Raw genomic sequence first — 14,705 nt, forward strand, 5'->3', positions numbered from 1 at the left:
ATCTCGTATACCAACTTTTGCAAGTATTCAAGGTATATGAATTTGAGTTTCTCCCCATAGGTGATGAAAAAGACCCAAATGAGATTCAAACTTGGCTTACAATTATATTAGATTCGTTGTTATTAAGGGAGTTAGGTCATCCAAAATCCACTCGAATTTATTGTGATATGAATATTTGAGAGACGTCAAAAGAAAATAAAAGATGTAGGCATTGCAGAAACCTAGACCACAATAAGAAAAAATGTTCATCTCTTTTATCATCAATAAACTGTTGATCATTACTTATATAATTGTATCTTCTAATATTTTAATTTTATGTGATTTTATTTTTTTGCATAATCTTTTCTTTTCTTCTATTTTATGTATTTATATTTTATATTTTATCATATAAATATTATTAATGATTATATATATATATTTAAACGATTGCGATTATGAGTTTACAATTTAAAGTTTACGATTTGTTTTTCGATTTCGGGTTTAATATTTGTGTTTTTCTAGTTTATTTTTAACCTTAAACCATTTAACCTAAAAAACCTAAACCACTCATTTAAACCCTAAACCTAAACCACATGTTAGCCACATCAAAATTTTCTCTGAAAAATGCGCTCCAGGAGGCACGCAGTCAACCTAAGCAAGGCACCTCCACCTTACTTTATCATAAACGGTGCTAGTTTGGTACATATTTAAATAAGGGTGTTAAATTGTTGCTTTTTAATATATATTTTTTTGTGATTTTTGGATAAAGTTACCGAGGTACTTCAATTATGTAAGGTTTAAATCTATTCCGTAATTGAATAATCTTGACATGACCATTAATAAGGATTGACATTGACTCAAGATGTGAAAGAAATAGACGTTATTCTTTTTGTCTTCAACTAGGCAAATTCTTTGATCAACATGAAAAAAAAGGATCTTAATAGTCAAATTTGCTTTACCACTGTTGGTCAGTTCATGGAAGCAAAGTCTTGAGGACAGGAAGGATATGGAAGATTTGATAATCATATTAGCTTTTTTAGTGGAAGTATTCAGCAAAGCACATTGTAAGTTAGGAGGATGGCAAATTCTTTGTCTTCCAATTGTACAAAGAAGGGGGTGAAAAGGGATAAAGGCTCAGGCTCAGTTTATCACCCAAAAGCAAAAGAATCAGTAGAGATAAGTTAATCATGGTGGGGTTGATAATTCATTATCTGATTTTACACATTTCAATAGAACTTTCTCTTTATCAATTCGACTGATGTTTTCCATTTAAGGGATATGAAAACAGAAACAGGTGATCATCAATATCATAGGATCTAAGTCTAGATTCCATATTAGATGCTCAACATCTTGTTCCTTTGGAAAACCTTCGTCACAGTGAAAATGACATGCATAAACATCAGTACTTTGCACGGATCAAGTAAACAAGGAAATTTTACTGATTCTGTAAGAATAAAAGAACAAGCTCATGGATAAATGTAATTGATATGTCTGAGTAAGCAAGGTGAATCATAGACATTGGATTTGAGGGGTAAAACGAAGCAAAGGGCACCTGATTGCGATCAATGAAGCAAATAGAAAAAATGGGGTTAAGATCGAGGGCCCCCTGAGATTCCATTCGGTTCAACTTCCTTATAACAGTGTCATTTTATCATCAGTTAAAGGTTTCTGCAAACTAAAGACTAAATAAATGGAAAGGGAAGTCCTTCTAATCTAGTTGTTGCTCTAAATCTTTTCTCTGCCAAATATCAAACAAAAGACCAGTTGAGGAACATGAAGCATTTACATTGAGCATTTTCTTCATCATTTACCATTTTCCAAGCGACTGCTCTCTTATAGGAAATTGGTCTCCCCATGCTTGACAAGAAGATACCACCTTGAAGGCACATAAAACCCTGTTCAACCATATCAATCAGCATTATTATCAACCTCATAAGTTTATTATTTTTCAATTATTCATTTCAAAGAATATGTTCACATATACCTGCTGCGTCACTTGTGGGAACTCCACAAATAGAGCTTTTCGTATTGTCATCGAAAATTTTCTCCAAAGTTATGTCCTGAAGTGCTACCAGGGTTGTTTCAAGCATGTCAAGTCCTGCTTGATTAGCAAATGTAAAAACTGATAGTGCCTGCATATATTACCAAGTAGGATATATTTTGTAGCAAACAAGACAATTTTCAGAAAATCGTAGAATTCGATTGGGAGAAATAGGAAAGAAAAGTATGAGCAACTACCTCCAAAGAGCAGCATAAAACTGCGTCGCTGTGATGCCAAAGCGTTTTTAGAATCGATTCACTTCCTTCGTATTCCAGCAGCTCAACTCCGAGATAGCACCTGCAAAGAGATGAACAATCCAAAAATAGTGGTTAGCTCGAGTCTGGAATGACATAATTGGCATTAGATATAAGGATTAGATTCATAATTCAGAGAAATGAATAAAAGGGATTTGACTGACACACCTATGGCTCTGAGAATTCCAATGAGCAAGCGCCTGTGCTTCAGGAGTACCAGGAGGTGTCTGAAAACCAGCAGGAGAGCCTAGATGGGAGGGAGAGAGCGCCAATTCCACCCTTTGAACAGAGGCAATAACACTACGGACATATTGCCAAGCCATGGTAGCCACATTTTCTTGAAGGTCAATCTCATACACAAATTGGAATGTTATTGCATCACAGACTTTGTGCTTCTATAACGACTGGAATTAACACCAGTTGGTCTGTTTGCAGCAGCTCCAACTTCAAGAGTTGAGGCAAGGTCGAGTGTACGATCTGGACTGGATGCATCCTACATAAGGTTTAAATTCGTTTAGTAAGAACTAACTTGAACAAAACTAAACAAAAAACAAAGTGGTAAAAAGATACTAAATCAAAGTTTAGATAGTGTCGCAACCGTCTTTCGGTTGGGTCCGGAATTGAGCTTCGACTTAGGAAAATGTGGATTGGAGTCGCCACGACCACTTTAAAACGAATTTAGGTGGGTCGGACACCATTTTACCTGATCTGCGTTGTACCAGAAACGTGTCAAGTTCGGGAGTCGGGTACGGTCAAGGAAGGATTAGCACCCTTGAACCGCCCTTTCGGTACCACATAATTTTCAGTTGTCTTAAATTAAGAAAATTGTAATTTTAAATAAAAAGGTAAAATTTGATCCTGATAACTTACCTTAGATTGATTTGAAAATATCCTTAAAAAATCGAGAAATGTGTTAGATAAACAAGGTAAAGAAAACAAATAAGATAAAGAAAATAAAATAAAAGGGAAAAAAAAAAATAAATAAAATAAATTAATAAGATAAGAAAAAAATAGTAAATAATAATTATATATAGTAATATTTGAAAATGAATATATATATATATATATATATATATATATATATACATCAAAGTATTAATAAAATAAATAAGCTATATATATATACAACAAATATTTAAAAATAGAAAAGTTACCCTCTCACTTCACCGAAAGTAGGGGGCTTTAGTCAGAAATAAGACAAAAAGAGGAAAGTGGAAGAGACTTTAGTTAAAAATAAAACAAAAAAATAGGTCCTCTAAGTTAGTAGTATATAATATAATGTTTAATAATAATAATGATAAAGACATAAGATTTAAAAAATAATAATATAATGAATAAAAAATAATATAAAATAATATATATATATATAAAGTTATAAGATATATACGTAAATAAAGAAATAATAAATAAAAATAATTAAGAATATATATATATTAATAATAGGTATATAAATAAACTATTAAAAGTATAAAAAAAATATATAACTAGATAAAGATAATTACAATATTTATATAGTAATAATAGACTTATAAGCAAACTATTAAAGAAATATATATATATATATATATATATAATAAAATATAGTAAAAAAATTAAATGAAAATAATTTAAAATATATATATATATACATATAATAATAACATGAATAATAAAAATAAATGAATAAAATATCCATATAATAAATAAATGGACTAATATATATTTTTAAAAAGCTCTTTCCCTCCTTTAACCGAAAATCAAACCGATTTTTCAAAATAAGCCTCGGGGAAGCATAGATCTAAGAGAAAAGATCTTGGTTCCCTTGTGTTCATTGGCCCTTTCAAAGTAAAAACGAAAAATAAGAAATGAAACAAGTCATATGCAAGCGAGAATCGAAGTAATATAGGTAAAAATACCTCATTTATTTCTTTGTTAAAAATTACAAGCGAATCTTTGGGGCTTATTGCATATTTGCTTTCGGTATTTTTTGTGTGTGTAATCCCGTATGATAATCGTGTCTTACAAATGAGAAGGATTACATGTATTTATAGTGAAAAAAACTAACAATAGAATCCTAATGCAACTAGACTCCTTGCTCGGTTGTTGCACCTTTGTTTGTGTGGTTGTTGCTTTAAAAGATATGGTGGTAGAAGAGTCATCTTAGGAGATAAACCTTTGCTAATTCTATCTTTTAAGAAAATTGGTGTATACAGATAGTATTATGCATGTAAAAAAATTACCATTCCAGAATCAAGAGAGATGATGTGAAAACCGGAAGGAATAATAGGCACACCAGCAGAGAATGAAAGCATCAATGGGGACAAAGATGAGTTCAGCACAAGTGCCAACTGCATTCTTATCAACTCCACTACAAAGCTGAGATATTCATACAAGGAAAAACATAGGTTACCATAAAACAAGAATTATACAGGGAAATGGAAGAATGAGAACTAAATATAACATAAGTTGAGGGATTGTTGGAGAAAACTTAAGTACCTGCAACAGGAAGATGTCATTGGGCATGATCATGTCCTCTCGATAGTGGCCCATATTTTCAAGCTTAATGACCTCCATGAACTGCAACAAAAAACGAGGAGCAATCGGAATACTTTACGCCTATTGATGCCAAGGATTATTCTGTAATCGCCAAAGTTCAGCAACAAATTACTTACCTCTTCATTCTCAATAGTGTGAGCTAGAGGAAGAATGACCTGACCTCCAAAACTTCCACCTCGAACTACTGGCAAACCACAGGGATTGACAGCAGCAGCAGAGTAAGCATCAATTCCGCTGTCTGCCCACTCTGATCGATGTTCTCGCAAGAATCTGAGAAGTATGACTGGCGGCACGTTCTACAAATAGAACCAAAGCACAGGTTCATAAACATGTTTGATAAGATTAATAGTTCAAAAAGCTATAATATTATTGTTTCATATCGCTAGATCTTCTTCTGTTATTGACAAATTTGCAACACATTTAGAAGCTGACCTGGAGTAACACGGATGCTTTGGCACATATAACCGCATTGCTCATCGAAGGAAATCCATTGCCATAAGAAAGATTTATGCCCATCATTTTTCCTGGAGATGAGTTCACAAGTAGGGTAACGTCATCAACGCCATCACTTTCCAACATAGACCATCCTTCATCGGTAAATCCATTAACAGATTCGTTAAATCCCCTGGACAACAGAATTTGTTAGATTCCATTCCATCCATTTTAAAAAGTGAATTCCGAAGGGCTGGATCAACATACTTGTACAACTTCTGACTAAGTGCACGAAGGGCAGCAGGTTTTCTGCCCCAACCTGTAACATTTGGCTGAGATATTTCTTGTGAAATCTGCTTCAAATGACGCAAGGCCTGCACAAGTTCCGAACCAAAGGTTGAATCACTTAACTACTTTGCATTATCTTGGCACTAAATAGAGTTTACATCTTGCAAAATCTGTAATTATAGATGCAGAAAGAAATCTTACCGCCATTGTTGTCTTCTGAGCAAGTAATGTTGAGGATTCGTAAAGAGGGCGCACTCCAAGGCTGCATATAAGCAAGTAGAAAATTGATATTTTTGCCTCTTTAAATGAATGCCAATGTTTCAAAACCGAAGCATTGCGATTTACAAACCTCCAAATCCATGTGATGAACTATGTGAATGATGGAGCCTCCACCATCACAAGGTCTAATTAGATAACCACTAGGTAATTATTCTGCTCTCACAAAATTTACAGCTGGCGGCATACTTGGACCATTCTGAGTGTTGTTAAGTGATCTTTCACATATCTAAGCAGAATATCACCATTATAAAAATCAGAATATAAAATCTATTCTGACAACATTACCTCAAAGGAACAGAAAAAGCTCTATAGGAAACATATATACCACAAGACTACCGTCCTCCAAAACAGATGTATGGCGCAGCAACCAAAAGTCTCGAGCTGGTGCCAATGTTGTTGGGGCATAGAGCTACAAGAAGGCAACCGAAATTCAGAACTCTTACCAAAAGCAATTGCACCATTAATTTCAGACTTAAGTTGCAAATTAAATGAGAAATAAACGGGAGCTTGGCTAACCTGCATATAAAGCAGTTCAATGGTTCCACCATTTCCAGTGGACAGCATGTTTATAACAGCCACAGCTCTGCAATCATGATACCATGAAGGCCGATCTTTAAGGATTTCCGCGACCTACATGGAAAGAAAAAAAATATTGTCATTCGATTCTTCTCCAAATTTGAGCCAATAAAAGAAATCTCCTCTCAAAAGGAAGCAAAAAATAAACTCTCTTGTAGGATCTAGTCCCACAAGTCCGCATGCACGTGCTGCCACACCACTGCGACCATGAGAAATTGCAACGATTCCAATGGAATCCGGACCAGGCTGCACATAAAAGGCAGATATGAGCATCTAGCAGTAGGAAATATCGGTGCAGGAATCTGATATCAAGATCAAACAGGAAATTTTCATTTGATATCAGATTAATCATTGTAAGACCAGAGCATGTTTGAGTATTAACAGCATGCTATACGTATCTAACACTTTCTCCATTTTAATATTAATCAGCATTCATTATTAACCATTCATAGAGAGAGAAAAAGATTTTCCCATAACATATTTTTGGAAGCCAATTAGTCAAAGAATTTGTTTTATTTTTAAAAAAATCTAACTCGTATGAGATACAAGGGAATATTAATTAGTAACCTATAGAGAAATGGGACAGTGGGGTTGTCCTCGATATTGACATAACAAATATGTGTTTTGATGTTGCTTAGAAGATTAGCAAGATTTTAGGCTTTATTTTATATAAGATTTTTTGTCCATAATGACAGAGAATAAGGGAGTATGTAATAGTATTAACAAAGAATAAAGGTATAAGGAGTATGTAATAGTATTAACAAAGAATAAAGGTATAAGGGAGTATGTAATAGTATATAAGATTAGCAAGATGTTTTGTGGTGGCTAGGGTCGTCTTCAACCACAACAAAACCACCGCGGTTAACAAAAAATCCAATAATTTGAAGCAAATCAAACACTTGACAATATGATTTTAAGGTTTTCTTCCTCTCCTTTTAAGATAAAGTTCTTACATTTTAAGTCTGTTGGCGGAAATAGCTGTGAGACTTGCTTTTGTAACCCATCGTTCTCCTCCATTAACAGTTTATTCATTGCTGTCAACTTCCTGTTCACAGCTTGCAGGCATTGACAGATCCGGGAATTAAAAAATGGAGGTCCAAAATAAATATTATAATATTCTGTTGAAACATTTTAATATTTCGATATAACAAATTAAGTTAAATGGATTTTAAGATTTTCCAAATGATTTTCTAAGTATATTCGATATAACTATTCGAATATCAAAACATTACTCCAAATATTTCAAAAATCATTTTTGATCCTTATTAGTGTAAAATTAGTTTTAATCATAAAACAATTTCAAAATATTTTACAAAGTATTTCGAACCAATTCAAAGCCAAAAATTCCAGAATACTCAGAGGGAACCGATTCCCCCCCATAGGAGGAACCGATTCCCCCCTGAATGGTTTGGCTCCGAGATTTCCAGAATGCTCGGAGGGAACCGATTCCCCCCAAGGGGGTACCGATTCCCCCTGTTCAACGGTCGAAATATTGAATTTACACTTAGGGAACCGATTCCCTATAATAGGGAACCGATTCCCCCCACTGTCCAAGCTGTTTTATTAAATGTTTTCACACTAAAACGGCTATAATATCTTCTCTAATTATCCCCAACGTTCAGAAGTGATTCAAGGTGTATTTAAGCAAGCTTAGAAGCCATTGATCAACAACAAGAAACATCAAGCAACTAGAATCAAGAGAGAATCAAAGAGAAAGCATCAAACCTCAAGTTTGAGCATTTCAAGCCCATTTTCATTCAATATTCATTTTGCTTTCAAGAACACTTTTGTGCTCAATTGTATTCATCTTTGAGTGTTCTTTTCTTTGTTCTAGAATTGTGCAAACATCTTACCTTGTGAGGTTTTCTTGTAAGTTTGCAAATTTGTAATCTTCTCTTTGAGAAAAGAGTGTTCTCAAGAGTTGGGGTATACTCTTGAGGGAATTGTAAGGTTATCTCTTTGGCCTCAAAAGAAAGAACAAATTAGTGAATTTGTTGGAAAATCCTTAGTGTGGATAGCTAAGTTAGTGGACGTAGACTTTGTTTGAGAAAGTCGAACCACTGTAAATCGCTGTGCAATTGCTTTCAATTTCTGCAAAAGCTTCCACAAAATTTTTATTGCCAATTCACCCCCCTCTTGGCCAATTTCGTCATTCGATTAACTCAACAATTGGCATCAGAGCCTAACTCATTTGAAGGTTTAATCGCCTCTTGAGTCGATCCGGGAAGAGTTACATCGATTACAAAGTCATCAATGGCCTCCACTTCAAACTTCGACTCCGGTCTTGATTCGATGCCCGTCAACAAGCCTCCTTTCTTCAATGGAGCTAACTATGCCTATTGGAAGAATAGAATGATGTACTTCATTCAAGCAAGTGACATGGGAGCATGGAATGCTGTAGAAGAAGGATACATCAAACCTCTCACTCATCCAAGTTGTGGAGTGAAGGAGACAGAATGTTCCAGCTCAACTCCAAAGCCATCCATATTATTTTTGTGCTCTTGGACCAGATGAATACGGAAGAGTTTCATCGTGTACAACCGCCAAAGAAATATGGGACAAACTTCAAGTCACACATGAAGGTACAGATGAGGTAAAGAAATCAAAAATTAGTATTCTAACGCATAGCTATGAAAATTTCAGGATGAAACCAAATGAAGACATCAAAGCTATGACGGATAGATTTTCAACGATTGTCAATGGTCTCAATCATATGGAGAGATCATCTCAAATGAAAGCTTGTGAGGAAGTTAGTCTCCCTCCCAAATCATGGCAATCAAAGAAGACGGCAATCATCGAGTCTAAGGACCTATCGTCCTTAACTCTTGAAGAACTTATCGTTCACTCCTCTCACTCATGAGATGATGCTTGAAGATGAGGTGGACCTTGATAAAGTTGAAGAGACACCAAGGAGAAGGAGAAGAAAAAACATTGGAGTTGCTCTCAAATCCACAAAAGATGAGAGTGATTCTAATGATGATGATGACGAGGAAATGGCATTGTAGTAACAAACAAAACAAAATGCAGTATCTTTTGAAATATTATACTCAAGTCAAGAATACTTATTAAACCAAGATTTATTAAAGCGACGTAATGTACCTCCTCCGAAGTCTGTTTGAGGAAATTTGTGCTTCTTTGGTTGGCAAGCACCTCTTTGTATGTATTCTTTCCTCACTGCTTCTCGATCAATTGGATGATAATCAACATTTTTTTCCTTTTAGCTGGATCATGTGGAATAGAGATATCATTAACTTGGTTTTCCATCTCTCTTGATGCAAATGTTGTACTATCATCTTGTGTAATACATGTAGATCTCATTCTGGTTTCTTGAGTTTGGAGCATATTATTTGAAGGAAAAGAAAATTCTTGTTCGTCTTGAGTTTGAAGGTTGAGTCGGTGATGAGACACAAATTGGCACTTGGGAAGAACTTGCATCATTCTTTTTGGACTTTTGAACAAACCAATCCAACATTCTATTCTTCTTCTTTCGTTGAGAGTTGGTTTTTTCTATATTCATATTCTCATTACTACAATTACAAAATTTACAAACCACAATAATTTAGATTATAATTCACTATTAATATTTATATTTATTATCAAAGAAGTAAGATCTTAATTACTAATTAAGTAATTTTAATGGATTCAACGTAAAAGTTAAAATATCCAAATTGCTTTTGCTTAAATTACACAAATTTAATATACTTTTTTCTCCATCCCAAAAATATATATTCATAATTTTATATATCACAATTTAACATTCAAATATTCTTCATAAAATCACTAAAATCTATTAAATTAATCTAGAATTTAATTTTATCTCTTAATTTTAACTCACTCAAATTAAAAAATAAATTTCAAAAACACAAAAACATAAATATGAATTTAACTAAATTTAAGAGGGTAAAAGAAAGAAAACCTAAGCAAAAGAAGTGAGTTGTACTTTACTTGCAGGCAGCTTGGTTGGAGAAGTTCACTGGAAAATCGAAAATCGTCGATGAATGACGTCGTGACGATTAGTTTAGACTGAACCAAGGGACCGATAGTTGGGTTTCATAGCAGCTGGTTTTGAATTAAAAAAACAAAACAGAAGCTTTAGAAGTGAGAAAGTAAACAAGGTGAGATGAATTGTTGTAAAGATAAAATAAAATATATTATTTTAATCAATATTTTTTAATTTAAAAATTTAGAATAAAATGTTGACATTAGTTTCTTACCTACGTCAAAGAGCACAAAGCTCAAGAAATAGGTGTGCAGAATTTTTAACTCTTAATATAATATATTAAATATTGACAGTTTTAAGGAAAATGGGAGAAAGTAAAAAAGGTGAGATGAATTGTTGTAAAAGGTAAAATAATATATATTATTTTAATCAGTATTTTTTTAATTTAAAATTTTAAAATAAAAGGTTGATATTATCTTTTTACTCACGTCAAAAAGTACAAAGCTCAAGAAATAGGTATGCATAATTTTTAACTCTTAATAAAATATATTAAATGTTGATATTTTTTTAAGGAAAATGGATATGCATTTGAAACCTCCTGGGCCACATAGGTCCGCCCCTGCTTGGAGGCGTGATGCTTCTTTTTGTTGTTTTCCTCTACATCTGAAAATTATCTAAAAGGAATTGAAGTTACTGTATAACATGCATGGGTAGGGTTGTTTTAGATGACTGGATTACTCTTATGTTTGAAGATTTGGAAAAATATGTACCTTCGATTTTGGAACCAAACTTTAATCTGTTTGGGCTCGATGTTGGAGAGGATGGGGCACTCACGAATGAGCTGTTGGCGACGCATGGAGCTAGGCTTAGGACATTCATGGTACAAACGTTCTAAAGCTTCCACTTGCTCCGGCGTGTACCTTACATACTTGCCACTATCCATTGCTATCCTTGTCCCTTCTTTGCAGGATGAGGTCACCTCCATCATCACGTCTATAATCCCCTTCAAAACCAACTACAACTAGTTTCAATATATATATATATAGACCCAAAAAAATATCAAAGCATTAATTCTCAAAACTATACGTATTATCATATAGTAGTCAAAAGAAGCAGTGAGATTAATTACACCGTTCTCTTCTCCGGGAACTAGGGAAACACCAACGGATCACCGGTGAGGCTTCAAAGATCCATTCTTTGAATTCTCATAAAGGGAAAAAAAAGCTTTTTCCTGGTATACCAAATTCTGAGCTTTGGGTAATTTAGCTTTTGGAGTTTTAGCAAAGGGTAACACTCTCTAGAAATGAAAGCTCTTCGTCTTGATCATGTTAAACAAATATCAGATTAAAAACAGAAGTTACTGTTATGTTTGATGAAGGAACAAAGAGGCTTCTGTATACTGTTTGGAGGAGGTGTTATATATGAAGAGGAGAGATTGATTTGATAAAGGGAAATAGGGAAAAAGAGAGAGATTACCCTTAATACCTGACACAATATCAGACTTTGTTTTTGTTTTCACATCTCAAATCTCAATCATAATAATACTACTACCTCTGTTGCTGCTTTCTTCTTTCATTTTTCTCTCTTTTATCGAACAAACTTAAGCATACCGTCTCTTCGGTCGTGGTGTGGCTAAAATATACAATTAAGATTGAATATCCAACGATTAACTTATTAGGATCACTACAACAAAATGGGTTAATAGCGGCATTTGTCGCGGTGTTTTTAGAACAAACGTCGCTAAAAACTCGTACTAGACTCGTGATTTAGTGGCGTTTATATAAAAACGGCGATAAAGAATGAACTTTAGTGGCGTTTTTATACAAACGCCGCTAAAGACTCATATTTTAGTGGCATTTTTATACAAACGCCGCTAAAGACTCGTACTTTAGTGGTGTTTTTATAAAAACGCCGCTATAGACTCGTACTTTAGTGGCGTTTTTATACAAACGCCGCTATAGACTCGTGCTTTAGTGGCGTTTTTATATAAACGCCGCTAACGACTCGTTATTTAGTGGTGTTTTTATACAAACGCGCTAAAGACTCATACTTTTGTAGCGTTTTTATACAAACACCACTAACAACTCATACTTTAGTGGAGTTTGTGTTTACAAATGCTGCAAGTTTACCAAAATGTGAGTTCGTTAGAAAATTTTGAGATCAAGTTGTCTACTTTAGTTACACGATTTTGAGAAAATTAATTTCGAAATGATATCAATTAATTCGTTCTTTTGGGTTACTCTCGGTACACTCTACTTATGATGCATTTAGGACTATTGAACAACTCTGGGATTTGAAAGAAGATTTTGAATATAATAAGTGTTGTAAAGTATATTAAATGTTATTAAATATCTTTAAATAATTATCAAATATTTTTTAAATTAATCAATTTATTATTAATGATTATTAAAATTTATTAAATTATTATAAAATAAACTTTAAATTTATCAAAATATTATACTTGTTATAATATTATAACAACTATTTTATAACATTTATAAATTTAATAAGATTTTTATGACTAAAATTTATGGAAATAATACGAAAAGTTTGTTTTTTTAAAGAGAAAATAACCTCAGTGACAAAAAATGCCTTATAATATACGATTTTAATAAAAAAAAATTTGGATTTGCCAAAATGACCAACTAAATTGCAATGTGATCGATAATTCGCAACGCGATCTCCGGTATCACAAATCAGTTTCCAGATTCGCAACGCGAACATCGACTATCGCAATGCGATTTTCCAAATTCGTTGCGATAGTCCAAGTTCGCGTTGCGATTTATTCCAAATTCGTTGCGATAGTCCAAGTTCGTTGCGATAGTCGAAGTTCGCGTTGCGATTTATTCCAAATTCGTTGCGATAGTCGAAGTTCGCGTTGGGATTTATTCCAAGTTCGTTGCGATAGTCGAAGTTCGCGTTGCGATTTATTCCAAGTTCGTTGTGATAGTCGAAGTTCGCGTTGCGATTTATTCCAAATTCGTTGCGATAGTCCAAAATCGCAACGACTGGTGGTATTGCATTTGTTTTTTAAAAATTTTCTCTAAAAAAATAATATTCGCGCGGACGTGTCGAAGACACGTATTACCACGACCACGAGATGAGACGAGATGGACGGCGGCTGCGGCGGCGCACGAGAGTCCCCCTTGTTCTCTATCACTCAACAAAGAAGTGGGAAAGCCAAGCCTTAAATACCATTCCCAATAGTGTTTCAAATACTATGTGGGATTGAGCATTACCAACACTTGTTCCCAATACTATGTGGGATTGAGCCTTAAATAGTGATATTATTTGTGAATTATAGTTAATGACTTTAGTATTTGTATGAAAAGTATTTGTGGTTCGTTTAGTTTTCATGCAATTCTAATTTATTTTCAATTGATTGTAATTGCACGATAACAATTTTTTTTATTATCGCGAGTGATGCAATTTTTTTTAATGTTTTGCTTAAAATTGCAATAATCGCGATTGATTGTAGATTGACTTTTAATTATGACATATTTAATCGTATAATACCAATGCAATTGGTTGCTGATTCAGTTGTTTTAAGGTGCATGATTGTTAATTGTTTCCTGAATAATCACATAGTATTGGAAACAAGTGTTGGTAATGCTCAATCCCACATAGTATTGGAAACACTATTGGAAATGGTATTTAAGGCTTGGCTTTCCCATTTCCTTGCTGAGTGATAGAGAACAAGGGGGACTCTCGCGCGCCGCCACCGCCGCCGACCGTCTCATCTCGTCTCGGGTCGTGGTCGTGGTAATACGTGTCTTCGACACGTCCGCGCGAATACTATCTTTTTAGAGAAAATTCTTAAGAAACAAATATAATACCACCAGTCGTTGCGATTTTGGATTATCGCAACGAATTTGAAATAAATCGCAACGCGAACTTCGACTATCGCAACGAACTTGGACTACCGCAACGAATTGTAATAAATCGCAACGCGATAGTCGAAGTTCGCGTTGCGAATCTGGAAACTGATTTGCGATACCGGAGATCGCGTTGCGAATTATCGATCGCATTGCGATTTAGTTGGTCATTTTGGCAAATCCAAAAAAAATTAATTAAAATCGTATATTATTAGACATTTTTAATCACTGAGGTTATTTTTTCTTTTTTAAATGGTGCCTTTGTTGGAAAAAATGCCTCAGTGTTACCCACAGCAACATCATCAATTGTGAACATCCGACGTGACAAACTTAATTAGCAACCGTTAGTGTTACCCACGGCAACATCATCAAGTGTGAACATCCGACGTGGCAAACTTAATTAGCAACCGTTGGATCAAGGACCACTAAAATCTAACGGCCATAAGAGAAACCCTAAACTAAAAATGGGCCCTTGGTTTCTGCTATAAAATTCCAAATCCCCTGTA

The 14,705-nt window shown here is 34.1% G+C and overlaps 1 pseudogene; it reads right to left on the bottom strand.

Annotated features, from left to right (window-relative positions):
* Window positions 1-1,727: 1,727 nt before the first annotated feature.
* On the bottom strand, window positions 1,728-11,272 carry LOC120149799 (annotated as a pseudogene).
* Window positions 11,273-14,705: the final 3,433 nt, after the last annotated feature.

This window comes from Hibiscus syriacus, unplaced genomic scaffold (assembly GCF_006381635.1).
Source record: "Hibiscus syriacus cultivar Baekdansim isolate YM2019G1 unplaced genomic scaffold, ASM638163v2 tig00002793_pilon, whole genome shotgun sequence".
In the NCBI taxonomy this organism is placed as follows: domain Eukaryota; kingdom Viridiplantae; phylum Streptophyta; class Magnoliopsida; order Malvales; family Malvaceae; genus Hibiscus; species Hibiscus syriacus.